This window comes from Rhipicephalus microplus, chromosome 2 (assembly GCF_043290135.1).
Source record: "Rhipicephalus microplus isolate Deutch F79 chromosome 2, USDA_Rmic, whole genome shotgun sequence".
NCBI classification, from domain to species: Eukaryota; Metazoa; Arthropoda; class Arachnida; order Ixodida; family Ixodidae; genus Rhipicephalus; species Rhipicephalus microplus.
This window is the reverse complement of record NC_134701.1, coordinates 9239373-9257043: the sequence shown is the minus strand read 5'-3', so window position 1 is coordinate 9257043 and position 17671 is coordinate 9239373. Positions and strand designations below refer to the sequence as shown.

At 53.2% G+C, this 17671-nt stretch overlaps 1 non-coding gene across 1 annotated transcript; it reads right to left on the bottom strand.

Annotated features, from left to right (window-relative positions):
* Positions 1-7891: 7891 nt before the first annotated feature.
* TRNAN-GUU (transfer RNA asparagine (anticodon GUU)) lies at positions 7892-7965 on the bottom strand. The gene has a single exon. It is a non-coding gene; the product is annotated as a tRNA-Asn (tRNA).
* Positions 7966-17671: the final 9706 nt, after the last annotated feature.

Sequence of the window (17671 nt, the reverse complement as noted above, 5' to 3'; positions counted from 1 at the left end):
TGGAGGCAGTCCTTCTCCACTCTCACCACCATCAGAACATATCTTCAAAGCTATCAGCACAAAGAAAAAAAAAGCGCCACACCATCACCGGGTGGGCTCGAACCTCCAACCTTTCGGTTAACAGCCGATCGCGCTAGCCAATTGCGCCACGGAGAAATTCCTGCTCTACTCTCACCACCATCAGAACATATCTTCAAAGCTATCAGCCCAAAGAAAAAAAAGCGCCGCACCATCACCGGGTGGGCTCGAAACTCCAACCTTTCGGTTAACAGCCGATCGCGCTAGCCAATTGCGCCATGGAGACAGTCCTGCTCCACTCTCACCACCATCAGAACTCATCTTCAAAGCTATTACCACAAAGAAAAAAGCAACACACCACTCCCGGGAGGGCTCGAAACTCCAACCTTTCGGTTAACAGCCGATCGCGCTAGCTCATTGCGCCACGGAGACAGTATTGCTCCACTCTCAACACCATCAGGACATATCTTCAAAGCTATTAGCGCAAAGAAAAAAAAGCGCCGCACCACCACCGGGTGGGCTCGAACCTCCAACCTTTCGGTTAACAGCCGATCGCGCTAGCCAATTGCGCCACGGAGACAGTCGTGCTCCACTCTCACCACCATCAGAACATATTTTCAAAGCTATCAGCGCAAAGAAAAAAGCACCGCACCACCACCGGGTGGGCTCGAACCTCCAACCTTTCGGTTAACAGCCGATCGCGCCAGCCAACTGCGCCACGGAGGCAGTCGTGCTCCACTCTCACCACCATCAGAACATATTTTCAAAGCTATCAGCGCAAAGAAAAAAGCAACACACCACTCCCGGGAGGGCTCGAAACTCCAACCTTTCGGTTAACAGCCGATCGCGCTAGCCAATTGCGCCACGGAGACAGTCCTGCTCTACTCTCACCACCATCGGAACATATCTTCGAAGCTATCTGCCCAAAGAAAAAAAAAGCGCCGCACCACCGCCGGGTGGGCTCGAACCTCCAACTTTTCGGTTAACAGCCGATCGCGCAAGCCAATTGCGCCACGAAGACAATCCTGCTCCACTCTCACCACCTTCAGAACATTACTTCAAAGCTATCAGCCCAAAGAAAAAAAGCACCGCACCACCACCGGGTGGGCTCGAACCTCCAACCTTTCGGTTAACAGCCGATCGCGCTAGCCAACTGCGCCACGGAGACAGTCGTGCTCCACTCTCACCACCATCAGAACATATCTTCAAAGCTATCAGCGCAAAAAAAAAGCAACACACCACTCCCGGGAGGGCTCGAAACTCCAACCTTTCGTTTAACAGCCGATCGCGCTAGACAATTGCGCCACGGCGACAGTCCTGCTCTACTCTCACCACCATCAGAACATATCTTCAAAGCTATCAGCCCAAAGAAAAAAAAGCGCCGCACCACCACCGGGTGGGCTCGAACCTCCAACTTTTCGGTTAACAGCCGATCGCGCTAGCCAATTGCGCCACGGAGACAGTCGTGCTCCACTCTCACCACCATCAGAACATATTTTCAAAGCTATCAGCGCAAAGAAAAAAGCACCGCACCACCACCGGGTGGGCTCGAACCTCCAACCTTTCGGTTAACAGCCGATCGCGCTAGCCAACTGCGCCACGGAGGCAGTCGTGCTCCACTCTCACCACCATCAGAACATATTTTCAAAGCTATCAGCGCAAAGAAAAAAGCAACACACCACTCCCGGGAGGGCTCGAAACTCCAACCTTTCGGTTAACAGACGATCGCGCTAGCCAATTGCGCCACAGAGACAGTCCTGCTCTACTCTCACCACCATCGGAACATATCTTCGAAGCTATCAGCCCAAAGAAAAAAAAGCGCCGCACCACCACCGGGTGGGCTCGAACCTCCAACTTTTCGGTTAACAGCCGATCGCGCAAGCCAATTGCGCCACGAAGACAATCCTGCTCCACTCTCACCACCTTCAGAACATTACTTCAAAGCTATCAGCCCAAAGAAAAAAAGCACCGCACCACCACCGGGTGGGCTCGAACCTCCAACCTTTTGGTTAACAGCCGATCGCGCTAGCCAATTGCGCCACGGAGACAGTCCTGCTCCACTCTCACCACCATCACAACATATCTTCAAAGCTATCAGCGCAAAGAAAAAAGCAACACACAACTCCCCGGAGGGCTCGAAACTCCAACCTTTCGGTTAACAGCCGATCGCGCTAGCCCTTTGCGCCACGGAACAGTCGTGCTCCGCTCTCACCACCGTCAGACCATTTCTTCAGAGCTATCACCCCAAAGAAAAAAAAAGCGCCGCACCACCACCGGGTGGGCTCGAACCTCCAACCTTTCGGTTAACAGCCGATCGCGCAAGCCAATTGCGCCACGGAGACAGCCCTGCTCCACTCTCACCACCTTCAGAACAAATCTTCAAAGCTATCAGCACAAAGAAAAAAAAGCGCCACACCATCACCTTGTGGGCTCGAACCTCCAACCTTTTGGTTAACAGCCGATCGCGCCAGCCAACTTCGCCTCGGAGACAATCGTGCTCCACTCTCACCACCGTCAGACTATTTCTTCAGAGCTATCGCCCCAAAGAAAAAACAAGCGCCGCACCACCACCGGGTGGGCTCGAACCTCCAACCTTTCGGTTAACAGCCGATCGCGCTAGCCAATTGCGCCACGGAGACAGTCCTGCACAACTCTCACCACCGTCAGAACATTTCTTCAGAGCTATCAGCCCAAAGAAAAAAAAAGCGCCGCACCACCACCCGGTGGGCTCGAAACTCCAACCTTTCGGTTAACAGCCGATCGCGCTAGCCAATTGCGCCATGGAGACAGTCCTGCTCCACTCTCACCACCATCAGAACATATCTTCAAAGCTATTACCACAAAGAAAAAAGCAACACACCATCACCGGGTGGGCTCGAACCTCCAACCTTTCGGTTAACAGCCGATCGCGCTAGCCAACTGCGCCACGGAGACAATCGTGCTCCACTCTCACCACCGTCAGACCATTTCTTCAGAGCTATTGCCCCAAAGAAAAAAAAGCGCCGCCGCCGCACCCCCACCGGGTGGGCTCGAACCTCCAACCTTTCGGTTACCAGCCGATCGCGCTAGCCAATTGCTCCACGGAGACAGTCTTGCTCCACTCTCACCACCATCAGAACATATCTTCAAAGCTATCAGCGCAAAGAAAAAAAAGCGCCGCACCACCACGAGGTGGGCTCGAACCTCCAACCTTTCGGTTAACAGCCGATCGCGCAAGCCAATTGCGCCACGGAGACAGCCCTGCTCCACTCTCACCACCTTCAGAACATATCTTCAAAGCTATCAGCCCAAACAAAAAAAGCGCCGCACCACCACCGGAGGGCTCGAACCTCCAACCTTTCGGTTAGCAGCCAATCGCGCTAGCCATTTGCGCAATGGAGACAGTCCTTCTCCACTCTCACCACCATCACAACATATCTTCAAAGCTATCAGCACAAAGAAAAAAAAAGCGCCACACCATCACCGGGTGGGCTCGAACCTCCAACCTCTCGGTTAACAGCCGCTCGCGCTAGCCAACTGCGCCACGGAGACAGTCGTGCTCCACTTTCACCACCATCAGAACATATCTTCAAAGCTATCAGCGCAAAGAAAAAAGCAACACACCACTCCCGGGAGGGCTCGAAACTCCAACCTTTCGGTTAACAGCCGATCGCGCTAGCCAATTGCGCCATGGAGACAGTCCTGCTCCACTCTCACCACCATCAGAACTCATCTTCAAAGCTATTTCCACAAAGAAAAAAGCAACACACCACTCCCGGGAGGGCTCGAAACTCCAACCTTTCGGTTAACAGCCGATCGCGCTAGCTCATTGCGCCACGGAGACAGTATTGCTCCACTCTCAACACCATCAGGACATATCTTCAAAGCTATTAGCGCAAAGAAAAAAAAGCGCCGCACCACCACCGGGTGGGCTCGAACCTCCAACCTTTCGGTTAACAGCCGATCGCGCTAGCCAATTGCGCCACGGAGACAGTCGTGCTCAACTCTCACCACCATCAGAACATATTTTCAAAGCTATCAGCGCAAAGAAATAAGCACCGCACCACCACTGGGTGGGCTCGAACCTCCAACCTTTCGGTTAACAGCCGATCGCGCCAGCCAACTGCGCCACGGAGGCAGTCGTGCTCCACTCTCACCACCATCAGAACATATTTTCAAAGCTATCAGCGCAAAGAAAAAAGCAACACACCACTCCCGGGAGGGCTCGAAACTCCAACCTTTCGGTTAACAGCCGATCGCGCTAGCCAATTGCGCCACGGAGACAGTCCTGCTCTACTCTCACCACCATCGGAACATATCTTCGAAGCTATCAGCCCAAAGAAAAAAAAGCGCCGCACCACCACCGGGTGGGCTCGAACCTCCAACTTTTCGGTTAACAGCCGATCGCGCAAGCCAATTGCGCCACGAAGACAATCCTGCTCCACTCTCACCACCTTCAGAACATTACTTCAAAGCTATCAGCCCAAAGAAAAAAAGCACCGCACCACCACCGGGTGGGCTCGAACCTCCAACCTTTCGGTTAACAGCCGATCGCGCTAGCCAACTGCGCCACGCAGACAGTCGTGCTCCACTCTCACCACCATCAGAACATATCTTCAAAGCTATCAGCGCAAAGAAAAAAGCAACACACCACTCCCGGGAGGGCTCGAAACTCCAACCTTTCGTTTAACAGCCGATCGCGCTAGACAATTGCGCCACGGCGACAGTCCTGCTCTACTCTCACCACCATCAGAACATATCTTCAAAGCTATCAGCCCAAAGAAAAAAAAGCGCCGCACCACCACCGGGTGGGCTCGAACCTCCAACTTTTCGGTTAACAGCCAATCGCGCTAGCCAATTGCGCCACGGAACAGTCGTGCTCCACACTCACCACCGTCAGACCATTTCTTCAGAGCTATCACCCCAAAGAAAAAAAGCGCCGCACCACCACCGGGTGGGCTCGAAACTCCAACCTTTTGGTTAACAGCCGATCGCGCTAGCCAATTGCGCCACGGAGACAGTCCTGCTCCACTCCCACCACCATCACAACATATCTTCAAAGCTATCAGCGCAAAGAAAAAAGCAACACACAACTCCCCGGAGGGCTCGAAACTCCAACCTTTCGGTTAACAGCCGATCGCGCCAGCCAACTTCGCCTCGGAGACAATCGTGCTCCACTCTCACCACCGTCAGACCATTTCTTCAGAGCTATCGCCCCAACGAAAAAACAAGCGCCGCACCACCACCGGGTGGGCTCGAACCTCCAACCTTTCGGTTAACAGCCGATCGCGCTAGCCAATTGCGCCACGGAGACAGTCCTGCTGAACTCTCACCACCGTCAGAACATTTCTTCAGAGCTATCAGCCCAAAGAAAAAAAAGCGCCGCACCACCACCCGGTGGGCTCGAAACTCCAACCTTTCGGTTAACAGCCGATCGCGCTAGCCAATTGCGCCATGGAGACAGTCCTGCTCCACTCTCACCACCATCAGAACATATCTTCAAAGCTATTACCACAAAGAAAAAAGCAACACACCATCACCGGGTGGGCTCGAACCTCCAACCTTTCGGTTAACAGCCGATCGCGCTAGCCAACTGCGCCACGGAGACAATCGTGCTCCACTCTCACCACCGTCAGACCATTTCTTCAGAGCTATTGCCCCAAAGAAAAAAAAGCGCCGCCGCCGCACCACCACCGGGTGGGCTCGAACCTCCAACCTTTCGGTTACCAGCCGATCGCGCTAGCCAATTGCTCCACGGAGACAGTCCTGCTCAACTCTCACCACCGTCAGAACATTTCTTCAGAGCTATCAGCCCAAAGAAAAAAAGCGCCGCACCACCACCGGGTGGGCTCGAAACTCCAGCCTTTCGGTTTACAGCAGATCGCGCTAGCCCATTGTGCCACGGGGACAGTCGTGCTCCACTCTCACCACCATCAGAACATATCTTCAAAGCTATCAGCGCAAAAAGAAAAAAAAGCAACACACCACTCCCGGGAGGGCTCGAAACTCCAACCTTTCGGTTAACAGCCGATCGCGCTAGCTAATTGCGCCACGGAGACAGTCCTGCTCTACTCTCACCACCATCAGAACATATCTTCAAAGCTATTACCGCAAAGAAAAAAGCAACACACCACTGCCGGGAGGGCTCGAAACTCCAACCTTTCGGTAACCAGCCGATCGCGCTAGCCCATTGCGCCACGGAGACAGTCTTGCTCTACTCTAAACACCATTAGAACATATCTTCAAAGCTATCAGCACAAAGAAAAAAAAAGCGCCACACCATCACCGGTGGGCTCGAACCTCCAACCTTTCGGTTAACAGCCGATCGCGCTAGCCAACTGCGCCACGAAGACAGTCGTGCTCCACTCTCCCCACCATCAGAACATATCTTCAAAGCTATCAGCGCAAAGAAAAAAGCAACACACCACTCCCGGGAGGGCTCAAAACTCCAACCTTTCGGTTAACAGCCGATCGCGCTTGCCAATTGCGCCACGGAGACAGTCCTGCTCTACTCTCACCACCATCAGAACATATCTTCAAAGCTATCAGCCCAAAGAAGAAAAAGCGCCGCACCACCACCGGGTGGGCTCGAACCTCCAACTTTTCGGTTAACAGCCGATCGCGCAAGCCAATTGCGCCACGGAGACAGTCCTGCTCCACTCTTACCACCTTCAGAACATATCTTCAAAGCTATCAGCCCAAAGAAAAAAAGCGCCGCACCACCACCGGGTGGGCTCGAACCTCCAACCTTTCGGTTAACAGCCAATCGAGCTAGCCAGTTGCGCCACGGAGACAGTCCTGCTCCACTCTCTCCACCATCAGACCATATCTTCAAAGCTATCAGCGCAAAGAAAAAAGCAACACACCACTCCCGGGAGGGCTCGAAACTCCAACCTTTCGGTTAACAGCCGATCGCGCTAGCCAATTGCGCCACGGAGACAGTCCTGCTCTACTCTCACCACTATCAGAACATATCTTTAAAGCTATTACCGCAAAAAAAAAGCAACACACCACTCCCGGGAGGGCTCGAAGCTCCAACCTTTCGGTAAACAGCCGATCGCGCTAGCCCATTGCGCCACGGAGACAGTCTTGCTCTACTCTAAACACCATAAGAACATATCTTCAAAGCTATCAGCGCAAAAAAAAAAAGCGCCGCACCACCACCGGGTGGGCTCGAACCTCCAACCTTTCGGTTAACAGCCGATCGCGCTAGCCAATTGCGCCACGGAGACAGTCCTGCTCCACTCTCACCACCATCAGAACATATCTTCAAAGCTATCAGCGTAAAGAAAAAAGCAACACACCACTCCCGGGAGGGCTCGAAACTCCAACCTTTTGGTAAACAGCCGATCGCGCTAGCCCATTGCGCCACGGAGACAGTCTTCCTCCACTCTCAACACCATCAGAACATACCTTCAAAGCTATCAGCACAAAGAAAAAAAAGCGCCGCACCACCACCGGGTGGGCTCGAACCTCCAACCTTTCGGTTAACAGTCGATCGCACTAGCCAATTGCGCCACGGAGACAGTCCTGCTCCACTCTCACCACCGTCAGAACATTTCTTCAGAGCTATCAGCCCAAAGAAAAAAAGCGCCGCACCACCACCGGGTGGGCTCGAACCTCCAACCTTTCGGTTAACAGCCGATCGCGCAAGCCAATTGCGCCACGGAGACAGCCCTGCTCCACTCTCACCACCTTCAGAACATATCTTCAAAGCTATCAGCCCAAACAAAAAAAGCGCCGCACCACCACCGGAGGGCTCGAACCTCCAACCTTTCGGTTAGCAGCCAATCGCGCTAGCCATTTGCGCAATGGAGACAGTCCTTCTCCACTCTCACCACCATCAGAACATATCTTCAAAGCTATCAGCACAAAGAAAAAAAAAGCGCCACACCATCACCGGGTGGGTTCGAACCTCCAACCTCTCGGTTAACAGCCGATCGCGCTAGCCAACTGCGCCACGGAGACAGTCGTGCTCCACTTTCACCACCATCAGAACATATCTTCAAAGCTATCAGCGCAAAGAAAAAAGCAACACACCACTCCCGGGAGGGCTCGAAACTCCAACCTTTCGGTTAACAGCTGATCGCGCTAGCCAATTGCGCCATGGAGACAGTCCTGCTCCACTCTCACCACCATCAGAACTCATCTTCAAAGCTATTTCCACAAAGAAAAAAGCAACACACCACTCCCGGGAGGGCTCGAAACTCCAACCTTTCGGTTAACAGCCGATCGCGCTAGCTCAATGCGCCACGGAGACAGCCCTGCTCCACTCTCACCACCTTCAGAACATATCTTCAAAGCTATCAGCCCAAACAAAAAAAGCGCCGCACCACCACCGGAGGGCTCGAACCTCCAACCTTTCGGTTAGCAGCCAATCGCGCTAGCCAATTGCGCAATGGAGGCAGTCCTTCTCCACTCTCACCACCATCAGAACATATCTTCAAAGCTATCAGCACAAAGAAAAAAAAAGCGCCACACCATCACCGGGTGGGCTCGAACCTCCAACCTTTCGGTTAACAGCCGATCGCGCTAGCCAATTGCGCCACGGAGACAGTCCTGCTCTACTCTCACCACCATCAGAACATATCTTCAAAGCTATCAGCCCAAAGAAAAAAAAGCGCGCACCATCACCGGGTGGGCTCGAAACTCCAACCTTTCGGTTAACAGCCGATCGCGCTAGCCAATTGCGCCATGGAGACAGTCCTGCTCCACTCTCACCACCATCAGAACTCATCTTCAAAGCTATTACCACAAAGAAAAAAGCAACACACCACTCCCGGGAGGGCTCGAAACTCCAACCTTTCGGTTAACAGCCGATCGCGCTAGCTCATTGCGCCACGGAGACAGTATTGCTCCACTCTCAACACCATCAGGACATATCTTCAAAGCTATTAGCGCAAAGAAAAAAAAGCGCCGCACCACCACCGGGTGGGCTCGAACCTCCAACCTTTCGGTTAACAGCCGATCGCGCTAGCCAATTGCGCCACGGAGACAGTCGTGCTCCACTCTCACCACCATCAGAACATATTTTCAAAGCTATCAGCGCAAAGAAAAAAGCACCGCACCACCACCGGGTGGGCTCGAACCTCCAACCTTTCGGTTAACAGCCGATCGCGCCAGCCAACTGCGCCACGGAGGCAGTCGTGCTCCACTCTCACCACCATCAGAACATATTTTCAAAGCTATCAGCGCAAAGAAAAAAGCAACACACCACTCCCGGGAGGGCTCGAAACTCCAACGTTTCGGTTAACAGCCGATCGCGCTAGCCAATTGCGCCACGGAGACAGTCCTGCTCTACTCTCACCACCATCGGAACATATCTTCGAAGCTATCAGCCCAAAGAAAAAAAAGCGCCGCACCACCACCGGGTGGGCTCGAACCTCCAACTTTTCGGTTAACAGCCGATCGCGCAAGCCAATTGCGCCACGAAGACAATCCTGCTCCACTCTCACCACCTTCAGAACATTACTTCAAAGCTATCAGCCCAAAGAAAAAAAGCACCGCACCACCACCGGGTGGGCTCGAACCTCCAACCTTTCGGTTAACAGCCGATCGCGCTAGCCAACTGCGCCACGGAGACAGTCGTGCTCCACTCTCACCACCATCAGAACATATCTTCAAAGCTATCAGCGCAAAGAAAAAAGCAACACACCACTCCCGGGAGGGCTCGAAACTCCAACCTTTTGGTTAACAGCCGATCGCGCTAGCCAATTGCGCCACGGAGACAGTCCTGCTCCACTCTCACCACCATCACAACATATCTTCAAAGCTATCAGCGCAAAGAAAAAAGCAACACAAAACTCCCCGGAGGGCTCGAAACTCCAACCTTTCGGTTAACAGCCGATCGCGCTAGCCCTTTGCGCCACGGAACAGTCGTGCTCCGCTCTCACCACCGTCAGACCATTTCTTCAGAGCTATCACCCCAAAGAAAAAAAAAGCGCCGCACCACCACCGGGTGGGCTCGAACCTCCAACTTTTCGGTTAACAGCCGATCGCGCTAGCCATTTGCGCCACGGAACAGTCGTGCTCCACACTCACCACCGTCAGACCATTTCTTCAGAGCTATCACCCCAAAGAAAAAAAGCGCCGCACCACCACCGGGTGGGCTCGAAACTCCAACCTTTTGGTTAACAGCCGATCGCGCTAGCCAATTGCGCCACGGAGACAGTCCTGCTCCACTCTCACCACCATCACAACATATCTTCAAAGCTATCAGCGCAAAGAAAAAAGCAACACAAAACTCCCCGGAGGGCTCGAAACTCCAACCTTTCGGTTAACAGCCGATCGCGCTAGCCCTTTGCGCCACGGAACAGTCGTGCTCCGCTCTCACCACCGTCAGACCATTTCTTCAGAGCTATCACCCCAAAGAAAAAAAAAGCGCCGCACCACCACCGGGTGGGCTCGAACCTCCAACCTTTCGGTTAACAGCCGATCGCGCAAGCCAATTGCGCCACGGAGACAGCCCTGCTCCACTCTCACCACCTTCAGAACAAATCTTCAAAGCTATCAGCACAAAGAAAAAAAAGCGCCACACCATCACCTTGTGGGCTCGAACCTCCAACCTTTTGGTTAACAGCCGATCGCGCCAGCCAACTTCGCCTCGGAGACAATCGTGCTCCACTCTCACCACCGTCAGACCATTTCTTCAGAGCTATCGCCCCAAAGAAAAAACAAGCGCCGCACCACCACCGGGTGGGCTCGAACCTCCAACCTTTCGGTTAACAGCCGATCGCGCTAGCCAATTGCGCCACGGAGACAGTCCTGCTCAACTCTCACCACCGTCAGAACATTTCTTCAGAGCTATCAGCCCAAAAAAAAAAGCGCCGCACCACCACCCGGTGGGCTCGAAACTCCAACCTTTCGGTTAACAGCCGATCGCGCTAGCCAATTGCGCCATGGAGACAGTCCTGCTCCACTCTCACCACCATCAGAACATATCTTCAAAGCTATTACCACAAAGAAAAAAGCAACACACCATCACCGGGTGGGCTCGAACCTCCAACCTTTCGGTTAACAGCCGATCGCGCTAGCCAACTGCGCCACGGAGACAATCGTGCTCCACTCTCACCACCGCCAGACCATTTCTTCAGAGCTATTGCCCCAAAGAAAAAAAAGCGCCGCCGCCGCACCACCACCGGGTGGGCTCGAACCTCCAACCTTTCGGTTACCAGCCGATCGCGCTAGCCAATTGCTCCACGGAGACAGTCCTGCTCAACTCTCACCACCGTCAGAACATTTCTTCAGAGCTATCAGCCCAAAGAAAAAAAGCGCCGCACCACCACCGGGTGGGCTCGAAACTCCAGCCTTTCGGTTTACAGCAGATCGCGCTAGCCCATTATGCCACGGGGACAGTCTTGCTCCACTCTCACCACCATCAGAACATATCTTCAAAGCTATCAGCGCAAAGAAAAAAAAGCAACACACCACTCCCGGGAGGGCTCGAAACTCCAACCTTTCGTTTAACAGCCGATCGCGCTAGCTAATTGCGCCACGGAGACAGTCCTGCTCTACTCTCACCACCATCAGAACATATCTTCAAAGCTATTACCGCAAAGAAAAAAGCAACACACCACTCCCGGGAGGGCTCGAAACTCCAACCTTTCGGTAAACAGCCGATCGCGCTAGCCCATTGCGCCACGGAGACAGTCTTGCTCTACTCTAAACACCATTAGAACATATCTTCAAAGCTATCAGCACAAAGAAAAAAAAAGCGCCACACCATCACCGGTGGGCTCGAACCTCCAACCTTTCGGTTAACAGCCGATCGCGCTAGCCAACTGCGCCACGGAGACAGCCGTGCTCCACTCTCCCCACCATCAGAACATATCTTCAAAGCTATCAGCGCAAAGAAAAAAGCAACACACCACTCCCGGGAGGGCTCGAAACTCCAACCTTTCGGTTAACAGCCGATCGCGCTTGCCAATTGCGCCACGGAGACAGTCCTGCTCTACTCTCACCACCATCAGAACATATCTTCAAAGCTATCAGCCCAAAGAAGAAAAAGCGCCGCACCACCACCGGGTGGGCTCGAACCTCCAACTTTTCGGTTAACAGCCGATCGCGCAAGCCAATTGCGCCACGGAGACAGTCCTGCTCCACTCTTACCACCTTCAGAACATATCTTCAAAGCTATCAGCCCAAAGAAAAAAAGCGCCGCACCACCACCGGGTGGGCTCGAACCTCCAACCTTTCGGTTAACAGCCAATCGCGCTAGCCAGTTGCGCCACGGAGACAGTCCTGCTCCACTCTCTCCACCATCAGACCATATCTTCAAAGCTATCAGCGCAAAGAAAAAAGCAACACACCACTCCCGGGAGGGCTCGAAACTCCAACCTTTCGGTTAACAGCCGATCGCGCTAGCCAATTGCGCCACGGAGACAGTCCTGCTCTACTCTCACCACCATCAGAACATATCTTCAAAGCTATTACCGCAAAGAAAAAAGCAACACACCACTCCCGGGAGGGCTCGAAGCTCCAACCTTTCGGTAAACAGCCGATCGCGCTAGCCCATTGCGCCACGGAGACAGTCTTGCTCTACTCTAAACACCATTAGAACATATCTTCAAAGCTATCAGCGCAAAGAAAAAAAAGCGCCGCACCACCACCGGGTGGGCTCGAACCTCCAACCTTTCGGTTAACAGCCGATCACGCTAGCCAATTGCGCCACGGAGACAGTCCTGCTCTACTCTCACCACCATCAGAACATTACTTCAAAGCTATTACCGCAAAGAAAAAAGCAACACACCACTCCCAGGAGGGCTTGAAACTCCAACCTTTCGGTAAACAGCCGATCGCGCTAGCCCATTGCGCCACGGAGACAGTCTTGCTCCACTCTAAACACCATCAGAACATATCTTTAAAGCTATCAGCGCAAAGAAAAAAAAGCGCCGCACCACCACCGGGTGGGCTCGAACCTCCAACCTTTCGGTTAACAGCCGATCGCGCTAGCCAATTGCGCCACGGAGACAGTCCTGCTCCACTCTCACCACCATCAGAACATATCTTCAAAGCTATCAGCGTAAAGAAAAAAGCAACACACCACTCTCGGGAGGGCTCGAAACTCCAACCTTTTGGTAAACAGCCGATCGCGCTAGCCCATTGCGCCACGGAGACAGTCTTCCTCCACTCTCAACACCATCAGAACATATCTTCAAAGCTATCAGCACAAAGAAAAAAAAGCGCCGCACCACCACCGGGTGGGCTCGAACCTCCAACCTTTCGGTTAACAGTCGATCGCACTAGCCAATTGCGCCACGGAGACAGTCCTGCTCCACTCTCCCCACCGTCAGAACATTTCTTCAGAGCTATCAGCCCAAAGAAAAAAAGCGCCGCACCACCACCGGGTGGGCTCGAAACTCCAACCTTTCCGTTAACAGCCGATTGCGCTAGCCAATTGCGCCACGGAGACAGTCCTGCTCCACTCTCACCACCGTCAGAACATTTCTTCAGAGCTATCAGCCCAAAGAAAAAAAGCGCCGCACCACCACCGGGTGGGCTCGAAACTCCAACCTTTCGGTTAACAGCCGATCGCGCTAGCCAATTGCGCCATGGAGACAGTCCTGCTCCACTCTCAACACCATCAGAACATATCTTCAAAGCTATCAGCACAAAGAAAAAAAAGCGCCACACCATCACTGAGTGGGCTCGAACCTCCAACCTTCCGGTTAACAGCCGATCGCGCTAGCCAACTGCGCCACGGAGACAGTCGTGCTCCACTCTCACCACCATCAGAACATATCTTCAAAGCTATCAGAGCAAAAAAAAAGCAACACACCACTCCCGGGAGGGCTCGAAACTCCAACCTTTCGGTTAACAGCCGATCGCGCTAGCCACTTGCGCCACGGAGACAGTCCTGCTCTACTCTCACCATCATCAGAACATATCTTCAAAGCTATCAGCCCAAAAAAAAAAGCACCGCACCACCACCGGGTGGGCTCGAACCTCCAACTTTTCGGTTAACAGCCAATCGCGCTAGCCAATTGCGCCACGGAGACAGTCCTGCTCCACTCTCACCACCATCAGCACATATCTTCAAAGCTATCAGCACAAAGAAAAAAAAGCGCCACACCATCACCGGGTGGGCTCGAACCTAACCTTTCGGTTAACAGCCGATCGCGCTAGCCAACTGCGCCACGGAGACAATCGTGCTCCACTCTCACCATCGTCAGACCATTTCTTCAGAGCTATCGCCCCAAAGAAAAAAAAGCGCCGCACCACCACCGGGTGGGCTCGAACCTCCAACCTTTCGGTTAACAGCCGATCGCGCTAGCCAATTGCCCCACGAAGACAGTCCTGCTCCACTCTCACCACCGTCAGAAGATTTCTTCAGAGCTATCAGCCCAAAGAAAAAAAAGCGCCGCACCACCACCGGGTGGGCTCGAAACTCCAACCTTTCGGTTAACAGCCGATCGCGCTAGCCAATTGCGCCAAGGAGACAGTCCTGCTCCACTCTCACCACCATCAGAACTCATCTTCAAAGCTATTACCACAAAGAAAAAAGCAACACACCACTCCCGGGAGGGCTCAAAACTCCAACCTTTCGGTTAACAGCCGATCGCGCTAGCTCATTGCGCCACGGAGACAGTCTTGCTCCACTCTCAACACCATCAGGACATATCTTCAAAGCTATTAGCGCAAAGAAAAAAAACCGCCGCACCACCACCGGGTGGGCTCGAACCTCCAACTTTTCGGTTAACAGCCGATCACGCTAGTCAATTGCGCCACGGAGACAGTCCCGCTCTACTCTCACCACCATCAGAACATATCTTCAAAGCTATCAGCCCAGAGAAAAAAAGCGCCGCACCACCACCGGGTGGGCTCGAACCTCCAACCTTTTGGTTAACAGCCGATCGCGCTAGCCAATTGCGCCACGAAGACAGTCCTGCTCCACTCTCACCACCTTCAGAACATATCTTCCAAGCTATCAGCCCAAAGAAAAAAAGCGCTACACCATCACCGCGTGGGCTCGAACCTGCAACATTTCGTTTAACAGCCGATCGCGCTAGCCAACTGCGCCACGGAGACAGTCGTGCTCCACTCTATCCACCATCAGACCATATCTTCAAAGCTATCAGCGCAAAGAAAAAAGACACACACCACTCCCGGGAGGGCTCGAAACTCCAACCTTTCGGTTAACAGCCGATCGCGCTAGCCAGTTGCGCCACGGAGACAGTCCTGCTCTACTCTCACCACCATCAGAACATATCTTCAAAGCTATTACCGCAAAGAAAAAAGCAACACACCACTCCCGGGAGGGCTCGAAACTCCAATCTTTCGGTAAACAGCTGATCGCGCTAGCCCATTGCGCCACGGAGACAGTCTTGCTCCACTCTAAACACCATCAGAACATATCTTCAAAGCTATCAGCGCAAAGAAAAAAAAGCGCCGCACCACCACCGGGTGGGCTTGAACCTCCAACCTTTCGGTTAACAGCCGATCACGCTAGCCAATTGCGCCACGCAGACAGTCCTGCTCTACTCTCACCACCATCAGAACATTACTTCAAAGCTATTACCGCAAAGAAAAAAGCAACACACCACTCCCGGGAGGGCTCGAAACTCCAACCTTTCGGTAAACAGCCGATCGCGCTAGCCCATTGCGCCACGGAGACAGTCTTGCTCCACTCTAAACACCATCAGAACATATCTTTAAAGCTATCAGCGCAAAGAAAAAAAAGCGCCGCACCACCACCGGGTGGGCTCGAACCTCCAACCTTTCGGTTAACAGCCGATCGCGCTAGCCAATTGCGCCACGGAGACAGTCCTGCTCCACTCTCACCACCATCAGAACATATCTTCAAAGCTATCAGCGTAAAGAAAAAAGCAACACACTACTCCCGGGAGGGCTCAAAACTCCAACCTTTTGGTAAACAGCCGATCGCGCTAGCCCATTGCGCCACGGAGACAGTCTTCCACCACTCTCGACACCATCAGAACATATCTTGAGAGCTATCAGCACAAAGAAAAAAAAGCGCCGCACCACCACCGGGTGGGCTCGAACCTCCAACCTTTCGGTTAACAGCCGATCGCGCTAGCCAATTGCGCCATGGAGACAGTCCTGCTCTACTCTCACCACGATCAGAACTCATCTTCAAAGCTATTACCACAAAGAAAAAAGCAACACACCACTCCCGGGAGGGCTCGAAACTCCAACCTTTCGGTTAACAGCCGATCGCGCTAGCTCATTGCGCCACGGAGACAGTATTGCTCCACTCTCAACACCATCAGGACATATCTTCAAAGCTATTAGCGCAAAGAAAAAAAAGCGCCGCACCACCACCGGGTGGGCTCGAACCTCCAACCTTTCGGTTAACAGCCGATCGCGCTAGCCAATTGCGCCACGGAGACAGTCGTGCTCCACTCTCACCACCATCAGAACATATTTTCAAAGCTATCAGCGCAAAGAAAAAAGCACCGCACCACCACCGGGTGGGCTCGAACCTCCAACCTTTCGGTTAACAGCCGATCACGCAAGCCAACTGCGCCACGGAGGCAGTCGTGCTCCACTCTCACCACCATCAGAACATATTTTCGAAGCTATCAGCGCAAAGAAAAAAGCAACACACCACTCCCGGGAGGGCTCGAAACTCCAACCTTTCGGTTAACAGCCGATCGCGCTAGCCAATTGCGCCACGGAGACAGTCCTGCTCTACTCTCACCACCATCGGAACATATCTTCGAAGCTATCAGCCCAAAGAAAAAAAAGCGCCGCACCACCACCGGGTGGGCTCGAACCTCCAACTTTTCGGTTAACAGCCGATCGCGCAAACCAATTGCGCCACGAAGACAATCCTGCTCCACTCTCACCACCTTAAGAACATTACTTCAAAGCTATCAGCCCAAAGAAAAAAAGCACCGCACCACCACCGGGTGGGCTCGAACCTCCAACCTTTCGGTTAACAGCCGATCGCGCTAGCCAACTGCGCCACGGAGACAGTCGTGCTCCACTCTCACCACCATCAGAACATATCTTCAAAGCTATCAGCGCAAAGAAAAAAGCAACACACCACTCCCGGGAGGGCTCGAAACTCCAACCTTTCGGTTAACAGCCGATCGCGCTAGACAATTGCGCCACGGCGACAGTCCTGCTCTACTCTCACCACCATCAGAACATATCTTCAAAGCTATCAGCCCAAAGAAAAAAAAGCGCCGCACCACCACCGTGTGGGCTCGAACCTCCAACCTTTCGGTTAACAGCCATCCGCGCTAGCCAATTGCGCCACGGAGACAGTCCTGCTCCACTCTCACCACCATGAGAACATATCTTCAAAGCTATCAGCACAAAGAAAAAAAGCGCTACACCATCACCGCGTGGGCTCGAACCTGCAACATTTCGTTTAACAGCCGATCGCGCTAGCCAACTGCGCCACGGAAACAGTCGTGCTCCGCTCTCTCCACCATCAGACCATATCTTCAAAGCTATCAGCGCAAAGAAAAAAGCAACACACCACTCCCGGGAGGGCTCGAAACTCCAACCTTTCGGTTAACAGCCGATCGCGCTAGCCAATTGCGCCACGGAGACAGTCCTGCTCTACTCTCACCACCATCAGAACATATCTTCAAAGCTATTACCGCAAAGAAAAAAGCAACACACCACTCCCGGGAGGGCTCGAAACTCCAACCTTTCGGTAAACAGCCGATCGCGCTAGCCCATTGCGCCACGGAGACAGTCT